The sequence below is a fragment of the Dermacentor albipictus genome, chromosome 9 (assembly GCF_038994185.2).
Source record: "Dermacentor albipictus isolate Rhodes 1998 colony chromosome 9, USDA_Dalb.pri_finalv2, whole genome shotgun sequence".
In the NCBI taxonomy this organism is placed as follows: domain Eukaryota; kingdom Metazoa; phylum Arthropoda; class Arachnida; order Ixodida; family Ixodidae; genus Dermacentor; species Dermacentor albipictus.
This window is the reverse complement of record NC_091829.1, coordinates 26,144,299-26,157,873: the sequence shown is the minus strand read 5'-3', so window position 1 is coordinate 26,157,873 and position 13,575 is coordinate 26,144,299. Positions and strand designations below refer to the sequence as shown.

General features: G+C 48.6%; 1 protein-coding gene across 2 annotated transcripts in view; it reads right to left on the bottom strand.

Moving 5' to 3' along the window:
* Nucleotides 1-13,575, bottom strand: part of LOC135901905 (uncharacterized) — a 261,657-nt gene that overhangs the window by 154,316 nt on the left and 93,766 nt on the right. For both annotated transcript variants that reach the window (XM_065431720.1, XM_065431722.1), the window contains one exon: nt 861-910. The gene's annotated coding sequence lies outside the window, so the exon portion shown is untranslated. The remainder of the gene's footprint in view (nt 1-860; nt 911-13,575) is intronic.

The following is a 13,575-nucleotide window of genomic DNA, read 5'->3' as shown; positions in this document are numbered from 1 at the left end:
AATTGTTTATCTCTACGCGAAAGGAGCGGCGGGGGGGGGGGGGAGGAGGGGGGGGGGCGTAGTGAATGTATTCGCAGAGCCGTCCGTAAACGATGAGCCTGCCGCCAGGAGAGGTCGAGCTTGATGGTTGTTGATGAATATACGAATCCTCGTCCGATTCTTGCACTGGGCCACTGATATTTGTGGTCCCGGACGGTCCAGGACTGTCCGACTATCTGCGCACGCCAACACACAAGTTTGCTGAAAACAGCGTCTCGAGCATTCCTGGGCAGTCCGCGACGACAAATCGAAGAGGTCCATTCTTTTGGAAAGCAACAATGGCTATTGTTAACTGCATATCAGAGTATAGTTTGCAGATACCGGAACCGCAAATGCCTCACAGACGCGCGTTCGTATGTTAATTGCGTCTGGGAAGTAGTTAGCTCAAGTATCAGCTCAAGCGTCAGCTGACGCCACGCGACATCACTCTACTAAACCCGTTAAAATGAACATGCGAAGGATGGTGAGGTCGTCTTTTACAAATATAGGTTCACCTATCAAAACTTCGGCCAGCCTGCCTGAAGCACTTCACCCCTGTTTACACAACTTTCATACTACCTACATCTCAAGTGTGGTATAAGAAATGGAAAGCCAACCAACAATCCAGCATCGGTCGGCCTATTAACACAGCGCAGGGGAGGATGGAAACCTTGGGGTTCGATACATTGCCCGTTCTTCCTCGAAGGTGCAGATGCCATAAACGCAAAAAAAAAGGAGCTTGTTGATGCAAAATAAAGAAATCGGCCACGTCGCGTCAAAGCGACGTTGGCTCTAATATTAAAGCCACGCTTAAGAACAAATGCGACAGGCTCTCCACTCACCTGGACTTGTGTATGTCGATAGACTTTGGCGGCCGAGAAGTCGGCAGCACCTGGAATAGTCAACAAAACAAGAATAAGCAAAGAATGAAAAAAAAGTCAAGTAACAGTACTGTTATCGCAAACTTCGTTAACAGCGTGCTCACTCGGGCGTATTTGTACTACCGCGCTGAGACTTGACCCGAACAACGGAGACACGTTTCGATAGGGTTAGCTTTAAGAAGTATCGGCTACTGTTACGAGCAGATAAACGTCAAACGATATTAAAGGAAGACGTAGTGAGCTAGTAGCAGGCATTCAAGGCACCGCAACCAGACATCTTCAGCACCATCCGCAAGAGAAGAAAACACGCGCATACGGCATCTTCAAGATAAGCATGACATAATCTCGCTAAAGAGTAGATTTAACGGTGCGACACAGGATATGAGAACGAAATAAAAGGACAGCGCTCTGTACTGGTTCCTTATGTATCCTGTCTCACGCTGTTCAATTGCTCTTATGCAGCGAAGCTGCTAGCTAGCCTCGATTTGGTGGGCACTTTTCGTGTCCACGTCCGTCAGCAAAAGTGTGGGCCGATCCTGGCGGCAGTGCGGAGCCAGGAGCAGCTGCTCGTAACCTCGTAAGGTAGAGAGGCTACAAGCAGTCAGCAAAGCGAAGCGAACAGTGCGTACATTCTTTGGAATCACGCATACAACATACTGAACAGCACACGTTTCAGTAAAGAACAAGCACGAAACAATCGTCCGAACCACATGCTGATGGTAAGGCGCTCTTCATAACAAAACAAAGCACGCAGCGCTCCCCGTATACGTTTCTCGGCAAAGATTATTGTGGCGGAAGCTGCCTCGCCGACGGCAGCTTGCGAGGTGGGGAGTGACGTCCCCAGCCTTTCGTATATAGAAGAAGCGGCCTAGCAACTGTTTTCAATGTCGTTGCAGCACCGCTATGGACTGCGGCGTGATGTCAAAATTACCATTACTACCATTACTTTACAGCGATAAAGCGTTGCATACCCCCCCCCCCCCCCCCCCCCTCAGTAGTGTTAGTGGTGCTTTTCAACAACTTCGCTGGACATGCGCTTTCGCAGAGCCGGGATGGCGAGTCAGTTTTTTTCTAAACTAGGCGACATAGCTGATAAAACTATTACAAATTTAGCTATTCATCGCCACAACCAGATGCCTTTCTTTCTTTCTTTTTTCTACTAAATTACTCCTCAGATGCCTTAATGTGGCTAGCACCAGAACGCTTTTAGGTGCCACCTAAGATGGCTTTTTCTGGTCCAATGGCGACGGGCAGAACGGTGATTTTGAGTTAGTGAGCTGTATTAAGCCGCATGGCTTGGCTCGCTTGCTTCGATATTTTAAATTTATATCAGGTTATGCATGGACTGACACAGCGCCTTCCGAAATAACCGCCGATAGCTGCCGGCTTAAAACCATCATTACCAAGATAAGCTAGCAGCTAAGCAACCAGAGCGATAAGATCACAGCAAGTAGGAGTGACTTCCTTCAGCGTTCGTAGTTATAACACAGATATCCCTCCACGACTCGTGCTTCTGATGTAAAATCTTTAATTTATGTGGCCTTATTACAGAGTGATTAACTACTGAACCAAAACTTGCGTACTAACTCCCGCTTTATGGCGTCAATTCCCGAGTCTATATCATGCATAACTGCGGAAAAATACCCTTCGCGCGAAAATCGCGCAGTACGTCAACGTAGTTTCCGAGAATAGAGTCCCGTTTTTGTTTGTTTGTTCCCTTTTGCCTAACCGGGTGACCGGACACAAACGAGCGTTAATTAGGCGCAGTGAGGAAGTTGCAGACGCGCTCTTATTAAAGACAGTTCCACGGTCATACGACCGCGCAGTCAGGCGCGGCACCAAAATGGTCTGTGATTACGGGAAAACTACGCACACATAGCAGTACATAACCGGAACTCAACTAACAGAGCGTGCAATAAATACAGCCCTCGTTAGAATGCAAAAGGGAAAACAAAAGTTGACAAAGATTAAAGGAAACATGAGAGGCAAGAACAAAATTTTTCTTCTCGCTTAAACACCGCGGGCCTGGTTTGCGGAGGGTCTTCCTTGCAACGCGGTCAATCATCCACGAAGAGAGTGGCGCGCGTGGCCATCATGTATAAACCTTTTTTAATTTTCAAGCGTTAATTCTTTCTTATATACGTGGGAATGGCACGCTCTGATGTGCGCGCGCACGAGCTCGTAGCACGCACGATCGTTTCAATTAGCGGCGATAGTGTATACGGCCCCGCTTTGAACTCCTAGCGAGAACCGGTTTTATAACGGAGTAAGGACAAAGAAAGAAGGAAAGAAAGAAGATAAGAAGCAAGGATGGTGAGAAGTGTACAAAATGCAAAGCAGTGTATACGACGGAGGCGCGTGCACCCCCCCCCCCCCTCCCTCCCTCGCCGCCCGGCGCCTTTCATATCGCAACGTAATAACCTCCTGACGGCGGCATAAAGAGAAGGTTTTTATACATATACAGAGTGTTCTCGGGAGAACGAAAACGCCGATGCTGCTGTTACCCGCGAAGTATGAGTCCTGTAATTTTCCTGTAAAGATATAGCCGGTACCAAGCGGGAGAGCGAATCTGTAATTTGAACTTGACAAAGAGACGCGAGCGTGTGGGTAGTTCCCGGCTTCCCTTTCTCTTTCTTTTCTTCTTGCTTTTTTTAAGGCAAGGAGCCAATCATCTTTCAGATTACACGGCGCGTGCTTCTCTTAGCGCGCGTGGCATATAAGAGCACGAGGTGCAGGCATTTAGGCGAAACAGCAGTTATGTTCAGCACGCGTGTTATACTCGCGCCCGCTTCATCGTCGAGAAAAGTGATATACTTACGCTGCATTTTCAAGGTAATGGCTAGGTTTAGCATGTCGCAATCCTCCAGTGGCGCTCTCTATAGAGCATCACAGCAGGAGCCGAAGGTTCCCTTGCCGCCGTATATTTAGGTTCGGCTTAACACGAACGGGGCAGCGCGCAGCGTGGTATTGCGCTTCGCTAAAGCTCTCTGATCATCGGTAAATGGCCGACCATACGTGCAAGAAAGGAAAACTGCGACACGAGTGACTACACGCGCGGCGAATGGACGCGTGACTATGGCGTGCACTTTGGAAGCTCTGTACGATCGTATAATATTGTGGAAGTTTCGCCTCGCGTAGACCTATTACGCATTACATTTAGCAGCCGCATCTTATACTGCAGCAGACGGTGCCGACTAACGTTACTACACGAGCTTTCACAAAACTCCGCAGTCCGATGCGCCGAGCTCTTACGCAAGACCTTCCTCATTAGCGGGCGAGAAATTTTGCCGGCACGGTTCCTAATTCGCACGTCGAATGCGACGCTTGTTTGAAGAGACCATGAACTTTGGATTGACAAAGGAAATAACAAAGGGACTATCAAAACAGAACTGCGCAACAGTGACGTTGCCTCACACGTTTTCTTTCTTTTCTTTATTTTTGTTCTGCTCTGTGAGTTTGCCAGTTGTAGGGCTCCACGAGTTTCGTTCCAAGAGCTCCAAACTGTCGTCACCTTACGATCACTTGAAGAAGCACTGAATCTGGCGATGCAGGTGTGTCACTTGTGGCGATTTCCAGATAAAGAAAATAGTGCGAAAGAGAATGACCAGAGGGTGCACCCAAAACAGTTCCGAAAGTGCGGCGAGGTTATCTTGCGCCTGTGTCGGCTGCACGGCAGAAACTGGCACGAGCTCTTGTAAGAGCATCACTGCAGCTCTTTTTAGTGCTAGCGTACTTGCCCATCGGAAAGTGCCCCTAAACCTCATTTCGTCCCATACAGGGGCACTGGTAATGCATTCCCAAAGAAAGCATACGTCCGAATCTCTATTGACATCAACTGTAAAGCTTCAGTCACTCGATTTGGCCTGTGACCGCATGCCTTTATGCGTTTAGTCCTTGCATGAATGAATAAACAATAACTGCCGCGTGTGAGCGATGAAATCGATTCCAATACTCCGTTGGTTCGAGGCTTAATTAAAGTTTACAGCTCACCTTCCATTACTGCGTTGAGAGACGTTGCATCCGGCCGAAGACAGCTGTACACTAAGCACATAAAACCTTCGAACGAGGTTTGAGCGATGGGCCACTGCAGGTGCGTTCACCCCGTCGAAGCCACGAGGCGGAGAACCGGGCAAGTCACGCTGTGACTCCTTAGCGGAGTGATCGAGTGGACAGAGGGCGCCACAGGTCAGCTTCAGCGAAATCGGTCCCCTCCCCTCCCTCTCTCTCTCTTTTTTTCCATTATAGGCGATGCACCGGCCTCCACATACGGAAGTTGCGTATAAATAGCTCCAGCGACGAGTTCGAGATTCAGAAGCAACGCGGACATAATGGTTTTTCACTGCGCAATGCACAGACGTGCGAGGACGTGCAATGCATGCGACGTAGGCGTGCCCGTGTGGACTAAAACGGGCATGTCAGATGAACATAGTACTGCTTTTCGCTGTCCTTACGCGTCGACGAGCGCGGGCAGCAACAGCGAATCCCTGTTACGGACTTCGCCTCAGTAATATTAGCAAAATACCTCGAAGCATATGGCGGAGTCCCTGCTGCGAGACTAATGTCGTCTGCACGCGACTTACCAGGCCTTGTGCAGACGACGTTACGGCGTCTGCAGCGAAATAACCAGCGTAACAGTCGCCACTTGAAAGCCGAGACGGATTACACGCAGAAAACGCAGTGCGCCCGAAAGGTAATTGTTTTCCGAGCCTAGGTTCTCAGAGGGAGCCAACTTTGTGAGCTTCTTCTTGTATACCCGTGCTGTTCAATCTGGCAGCGGTGGACGCGTAGTCTGAATGATCATGTGCAAAAGTCACGCCAATAAGAAACAGCAAAGGATACTTCGCGAGATTTAATGACACAGGGGAGGTCCCCTCGCAGTTCGACCAGGTCTTTGCTTTAAGAGAGCACACAAGTTCACGAAAGCATTGTTGGTGGTAGAAGGCTCCCTCCTGCAGACTCGCGGGCGCCATAACTACCCCGTATAGAACTTTTAGCACCGTGTTCAGAAATGTATCTTAAATTGAAGCCCATGCTTTACTTGATCCAGATGACGCCTGGCGTGATCGTACGTGCCCAAGATGGCGGTGGCGTTTCCTTCGGCGCGTTCACGTCAGGTGTTATTCCGACCAAGTTAAGCACGAGCTTAAGTTAGGGTGCATTTCTGAGTACGGGGGTTAGTCATTCAACCTGCGCCTAAATGATCATGCCGACTCAGCTAAACTATCCATAAAACACGTATGCCTAAATATGAGGGACTATACTTCTGCCCTTAGTTTCTTTCACACAAAAGGTTAGCATTTAAGGAAATCGAAACTCTGACATGGATTGCTGGACGACAGCGCAGCACCGAAAACATCCTTTTATCGCCGTCTGCCATGAATCGGGATCTGTTTTTGTCGCTTTGGTTGCCACACGGCAAAACGTTACTGTGAAACTAAATATAGGCACGCAGGCCCGTTCCATACAGCGATACTGCAATAGTGACTTATAAAATGTGCTGTTACGAGGTAAAATGCATGAAGCAATATGCTTGGGACGTCTCGTCCTAGTGGTACGTTTGTTTTCTGCGGCGCTTGTGCGATGTAACTATATGACGTGTGCTCGTTTTCGAACGTACCAAACGCACGAATTTTTCCAGCTTCTATCAAAGTGCAAATCAGTAGGGTTTATGACCTCTTCATTTCCGTCGTTCTCCTTTGGAATGTTCTTGCACACGGCTTGGAGTTTATTAAAGACGGCTACACTTCTCCTCGCTCCCCTCGAAAAAATAAATAAATATAGAGCAATACATTCAGTCCTGCACTGATTCTTTCCTTCTCACGTTGAACGTTTCAAGCCTGTTCGTAATGTTGGTCACCGGAGAACCGTCTATGCGTTCACGAAGCGTAAGTACGAAAGCTCAAAAACTCAAAATAATTATTCCTTCATGCAAACGCCCAGTTACTCTTATCACTACTGCCGTAGAAGAACGACAACGGCAAAATGAAGGATAAGGCGGGTAATGTTCTGCCACATGTGGTAGACCAGTTCACTATATGTAATTTCGTCTTTCACAACCACAAGTTTCATCACCATTTCATCTTCAAGCCTCAACGCTTTTCTTTTTCTATATATCGCCGTCTCCAACTTCGATTGGCAAGTAGCACCGATACACCTGGACTTGAACCCATGTTTCCGTGCTCGAAAGGTCGAAATCTGCTGTCCCGAGAAAGATAACTTTAACGCTTCGTGTGTTTATAGAGCAGAAAGGACAGGATGAACGTAACGCGTGGTGTATCCCCTGAATTTACGACCAGATTCGCAATTGTTCGTGTCGCGTACAATTCCTTCTACACAGCTTCGCGCATTTTGAACGCAGAGTAGAAGTGCACTAAATAATAATAAAAAATGTTCTACCTTACCCGCAGCCAGGTTAACATCTCCCCGCACTTCATCGTCATTATCATCAAGTCAGCATCTGTCTCACTACTTCGCCCTTTCCGCGCTCCGAAGCTACTCGTGCTGATTCGTTTACGCAATTGCCCGTGTAAACAGACCGTCGTGAAAGAGCAAGTTTGGAATGTAGAGCTGACCTGATCTTGCCTATATATCTTCTTTCTGCCTTGATTTTGAATGTAATGCATCCAACTTCAGTTTGCATGTAAACACGAAGTTCACTTTTTTTTCCACGTCTTTTTCTGCTGGTTCGTCAATTTTTTTCCCCTTTCGCCTTCGCTATTTCCTAGAGCACTTAAATCCCTCATCTCCTCCCCATTCAGAGCGGCATTGAGACTCATGATAATGAAGCGTAAACAGCAATAAAGTGCTAAATAGGGCCGGTTGGGCCTGTTGTTCGCGCTGTTATTAGGTTTTTTTTTTCCAGGCGTAGGAAGACAGACACAGAAAACCTACACACAACAAGGGCTTACTAAAACTTTTTTATACAAACGAGGAATATATATGTATGTGTAGGTGAAGCAGACAGACAGGAGGTCAACGACAGAAGCGGGAGAAAATAAAATGGAACCTGGCAGAGCTCGTGTGGCTCCAAGATAGAGAAAATTCGCGTTCTGATATGGAGGGTCAGTTTATGTACAGTCGCGGACAGAATATTATGGACCATGAAATCTAAGAAAAAGCTGTATATCTCCGCAACCTCACAACGCAATCTTGTATTTGCATTTTGGACCTCGACTAGAATATGCTAACAACATTGTCGTGGGCAGTTTTACTGGTTACTGCTACAGGCTGCTCGGGAATTGAACGGTTTCGGAGATCCCGTGGTCCATTTTATTCTGTCCGCGACTGTACATGTCGCAGTTATTGCCAGTTAGGAATCGCACGATGGCGGCACGTGATCCATGCCGTGTTTTATTTTTATTTTCCCTCGTTTTAGGTTTTCGTGCACTTCCTCTGTATCTGCTTCACATATCGACTGTATATGTATGTTATTCGTTTGAATAAACTAGTTTTAATAAGCGCTTGTTGCGCCTCGGTTAACTGTGGCTGTCTGTCTTCGCTTCAATAGCCATCTGAACCTATAACAACTGTAACTCCTCTCCACTCTCCTGTAGTACGTCTAGGCAAATATGCACACGCTGTAATCTGCGTTTCAATAGAGAGATTTCTCTGTTCTTTCGCGACTGCACAGGAGCGCTCCGTCATAGCCTCAATGAAAAGAAAGAAAGAAAGAAAGAAAGAAAGAAAGAAAGAAAGAAAGAAAGAAAGAAAGAAAGAAAGAAAGAAAGAAAGAAATAGAGGAAGGAGCTTCGTAACGGCCGTCGGTGTCATCGCATGCACCACCGTTCAAACCCCTTTACAAGCCTGTTGCCCCGCGGCGACAATGCGCCCTTCTAAAAGCCGCCTAATTATCGCCGCTCCTCCCTCAGAGGAGCGAGGGTGTTTTGCATGCAAGCCGCTGCGGGCGGATAAAGAGGCGAAAGGCGCAAGCCTCTGCGGTTAAGAGAGCACTCGTTGTTTCGGAGCTGCTTCTGTCAGGCTTGCAGTTGCTGTCAAAGACGCTTTGCTGCTTGACTGTTCCCTGCGAGGGCCGTGTTTCTTTAAAAGAGAGAAGGGGGGAGGGGGAGGGGGGAGGAGTAACGAACTGTTGGACCGGTTCTTTGAATAGTCGGCGGGTGTCGCAAGCGACTGCACACACTGGCTCGGAAGTACTGTGCAGCGTTATGAACACTAGCTACACATGTGACTTGAAGAGGCTGTTTGTAGTCGGCAGAGAAAAGAAATAGCGCCGGCGGTGTTCATCAAGTTTGCGATTTATGTACTGTTCGAACGAAGCACGCGAACTTGTTCGAAGAGAGCTTAGTGCATGTCAAGGAAGTGCTCAGTAAAAGCGCAATGTTACGCGCACGAAAGCAACGTGGCTTCGTGCTGGAACTTCAGTAGCGTTCTAAAATGAGAATCCTGCCTTAGGCGCAAGATGGGCTTAGTCGCTTTGCGTCAGAAAAAGCCGACACAACAACGCAACGGGAATCGGCTGGAACCCGCGAGCCGAATTTCGAGGGCTCGGCTTATCGCAGGCGACGCTTTCTCTGTACTGGTCTCGCTGTGTGTTTTGCGCCACGGTCATACCGTCGGGGTATTCGAAGCGCACACTTGTTAACACGTGCGTGCCTTTCTTCGCTATGAAATTTAATCAGACTCCTGTTACCGCAAGTTCGTGAGGACTTCTCCTTTTCAAAAGACACATTTTTATCGTTATCTCGAAATAATAAAAGTAATGACGAAAACGCTGATTTCACGTCGCGCGTTATGCAGCGCCTTCGACTGAGAGAGCGTTCTCGGTTGGACACAGACGTCTACAGGATGTCTAAAGAAGACATAAATGTTGTCAGCAACTCGTGAGAAGGAATGGTTGGCGTGTTTTCAGTAGCGCTTAACAAAAAAGTAAGAAGAGTAACAGCACCATCCTCGCGTCTGCTACATGTGTGCAGAGATTATTGACGACACCGGTGTCTCTCAAAAGGCCGCGAACAAACGTAGAAGAGCACTTACGAAGCATAAGTAATCCACATATAACCCGTGAGCTATATTTAAACTCGTAGAGTGAGAGAGAGAAAGAAAGAAAACACTCCCTGAAGTATAACTCAGAATTAAAGCGTGTCGTACTTACTTACGGGCGGAGTACAAATTTCTGTAGGCTCACGCGTACTGGAGAAGAAGTAAACCCGTGTATTTACACCTATTCTACGGGCATTCCCTTATAAACGTGTGGACGTATACACATATGTGCTATGCAGACCCTCCGCAGTCTACAACTAAACACCCATCCGTCCCATGACTATACAGTGGCCAGCAAACCCCCATGATGAGATTGTGCTTCGCGCGATCTTTCAGTCCCCCGTGATCGCACGGCGAACATATCGAATTCCAAGAGATCATCGGATATGACGACTGTGAGCTTCTTTCATAACTACTATATACATAACGCCCATACACAACCTGCAGGAAGTGTCAGCAGGGAGTCTGTTATGTTTACTGACGGACATGTGCACACATCCTATATAACCACAAATACAACCGTACACTTTAGGCGTATAGCCACTGGACATATAATCACGCAATAGAGCGCGTTGCCACTGGCCATCAAGAGGTCTCCACACATCGCGTAAATGAACGCATCCGTTCCCGCAAACAGCAGGGTGTTCGCACACCCTGCAGGCTGACCCGGTCCATAGGCTTCAAACCGCTGCACTGTATTACCGAGGCGAGGAGGATGGAGAGAGGCGCACGTTTCGACCATGAAAACACATAAGGCCGGCCGTGTAATGGATGGCCCGTCTACTCCAAGCGCTGCAGCGGCGGCGAGGCGCACACACACGCAAACGTCGGGAAGCGAAAGCCATTTAACTCGCTCTCGTTCGCTGGTGTCGCTGAACGGTCAGAGGCCGTGCGTGCTTGTGAACCGGACAGGGACGCAACGGTCCCGGGATGCCAATGGAGGAAGTGTTGTCATCCTGCGACGGAGATGAGGCTTCGTCGCATGGCTCACTGTCGCCAACACCGGCACGCCGCAAGAAGATTGCGGAGTCTTCCAGCACAGTGCAGACGCACTATAAACGTGTAGACGTGCGCGGGGACTCGGGGAATGGTAGACGGAGACAGCAGCCTTGTAGGAGACACTTCAATCATGCTTCTGATTTGGGATTCTCGGGCCACGCTGATATTTACCCGTTCATTGTTACACCCCCCCACCCCCCCCCCCTCCGCCCGTACCGTTGTTGCGATACGTAAATGAGGATACAACTGTATGCACCTCATTGGCGTTGAATGCAGCATCACGCAATCATTGGATCTGCACTGTGTATGGAGAGGTTGGTAAAAGACCACCTGCGGTCTCTAAATTATCAGTCTTCGTTATTCGTTGCTTCAGTGGTGGATAACTACGAGAATGGCAATAAGAAAGACAAAAACGCAAGTAGGCAGTACGGTGATTTCTTTGCATACAAGGCAGCAAGCCTCGTGGTAGGTGTAAGAGGGAACGCAAAAGCGACTAAAATGTACAGCAATATAGATTTTACGAAGTGGCAAGACAAACAGCAAAGAAACAGTGGAGTCATAGCTCTTGAATACCCGTTTCTTTAAGACCAATTAACCACCCGCTTACACAAAGCCTTATCATCATTGCATGCATATTTGTTGCCCTGTCACCTGTTACATGTCATTCGAGATGTATACGGGAAAACTGTACGGTGCTGCAATACATAGCCCATAGCGGAAACGGCCCGTTCGCAGGTTAGGCGCCTGAATTGTCGATAAGCTGCAACGAATTCAAGTCACGAACGCGCTGCAGGTCTCAATGTAAGCGACGCAGCCAGGAGCTTCGACTGAATGTCCATACACTAAGCCTATGTCACATGTATACAAGCAGTCCGGCAGAGCACACCGAGTGTCGCAACGTGCAAACTAGGATCTCTTTGACGGGCACGTATAACGGCTACAGGAGGACACGTGTGCAACGTGTCTCCCCTTGAGCTGGACCGTTATCAAGCTACGAAAAGAACAGCTACGAGCACGCGCCCGTAGCAACGAGGGTTCGTACAACGACTGCTAGACCGCGACATCTCCTGACCGGAAGGCGACCTCAGCCGCCGAGGTAGAAATTGCACTGCTGAAAGAAGCAGGCTGTTCAAAGCAGATCACTCAGAGGGCTAGGCTTACGGCGTGTACCCCATTTTCAGAGCACTCAGTGAACCGAATGAACTAGAAAAACAAAAACGGATACTTCAAAGTACACGTACAAATCGACACGGCGCTTCGCAATCGAGCGTACCGACGCGACCTTCTGGAGATAAGAGGAAACAGGCTGACAAAGCGCAGGACAGCTCTGAGTGAGCTAAAGAGAAGGGTAAGAAAGGGGTCGGGAGCACTTAAACCCACTGACTGAGAGACAAGCGTGTCGACGTGCTCCTGGAATGATAGCGAGATGCGCTGACACAGACCGGTCGTTGTTTCCGACGGCCCGATGTGGCGCTCTCTCTCTCTCTCTCTCTCTCTCTCTCTCTCTCTTCGACTCCGAAAACAAGAGTCGTTCTGGTGTTGGCGCGACCACTGTGGCCAATGGAAGATTATCCATGGAACGCGACACCCCTTCACCTGTAAGACAAGCCGCGCGCTTCAGCCCTCAGCGCTGCGATCATTTCCTCCCTGTTTTTCTTCCGCAATGCGATGAGGAGACGAGAAACAACGCTACCCTGAACGAGTTTAGGAGTGTTCGCGTACGAAATCAATGTCTTCCGCGCGCCGCCGCATCAAAGTGCGCCTGTTTTAAAATGCCACGGAAGCTGGGTCGATCGGAGGGGTACGCACGGAAGCGCACAACAGGCCTTGTTGTATCGGCGCTCCCGTGTAGCCGGCGACCCGTGATAACCTTCCGCCGTGCCCCGCTCGGCATCTTGAGCAGTTCTGAGGCCTGGCTTTGGGCGCGACGCCGCCATTTGCCATGCGTTGTTTCACGTGGAAAGAGCCAGTTTTGAACCGACCCGCCTTGTTGGAGGAGCGTGCCAGGGAACGCGGTGGTACCGCTATGGCGATAACGCCGCATACAGTAGAGGTTACTGGGCCATTTCTGCTAGTTCAAAGGAGAACACACACACACACACACACACACACACACACACACACACACACACACACATGCACACACACACGTGTGTGTGTAAACAAGGAGTTAATCGTGTGTGCGTGCGTGTGTGTGTGTGTGTGTGAGAGAGAGTGTGTCTGTGTGTGTGTGTGTGTGTGTGTAAACAAGGAGTTAATCGTTAACTAGTACCGAGCGAAACTGGCAACACTGGCGAGATTTTAACTTTATCCTTAGGTGAAAGTCGGGCGAATGCTCACTGTTGAACAGGAACGCACTACTTATATAGCCAGAAGGTAAGTGCCAGGAAGTGTTGTTATGTCTTCGCGTAACCACAGGTCCAGCAGTGAATTTGATTCTGGGAAATGTGCCCGATGTTCAAAAGGGGAACGCACAGTTTGACGAGTATTTTCTTTTTTTCTTATCCTTGTTCAGTCATTTATTACTCCCTTCCGACCGTTTTCCATCGCGTCTTATTTCCCCGTTACCCAAAATCTAAACCATAATTGCCTTTTTACAGATGCATTCATCATTATTCCATCATTATACGCGACGAAACAACCTTCACTACTGCCCATAAGCATTGGCTGTGTTGTTGGT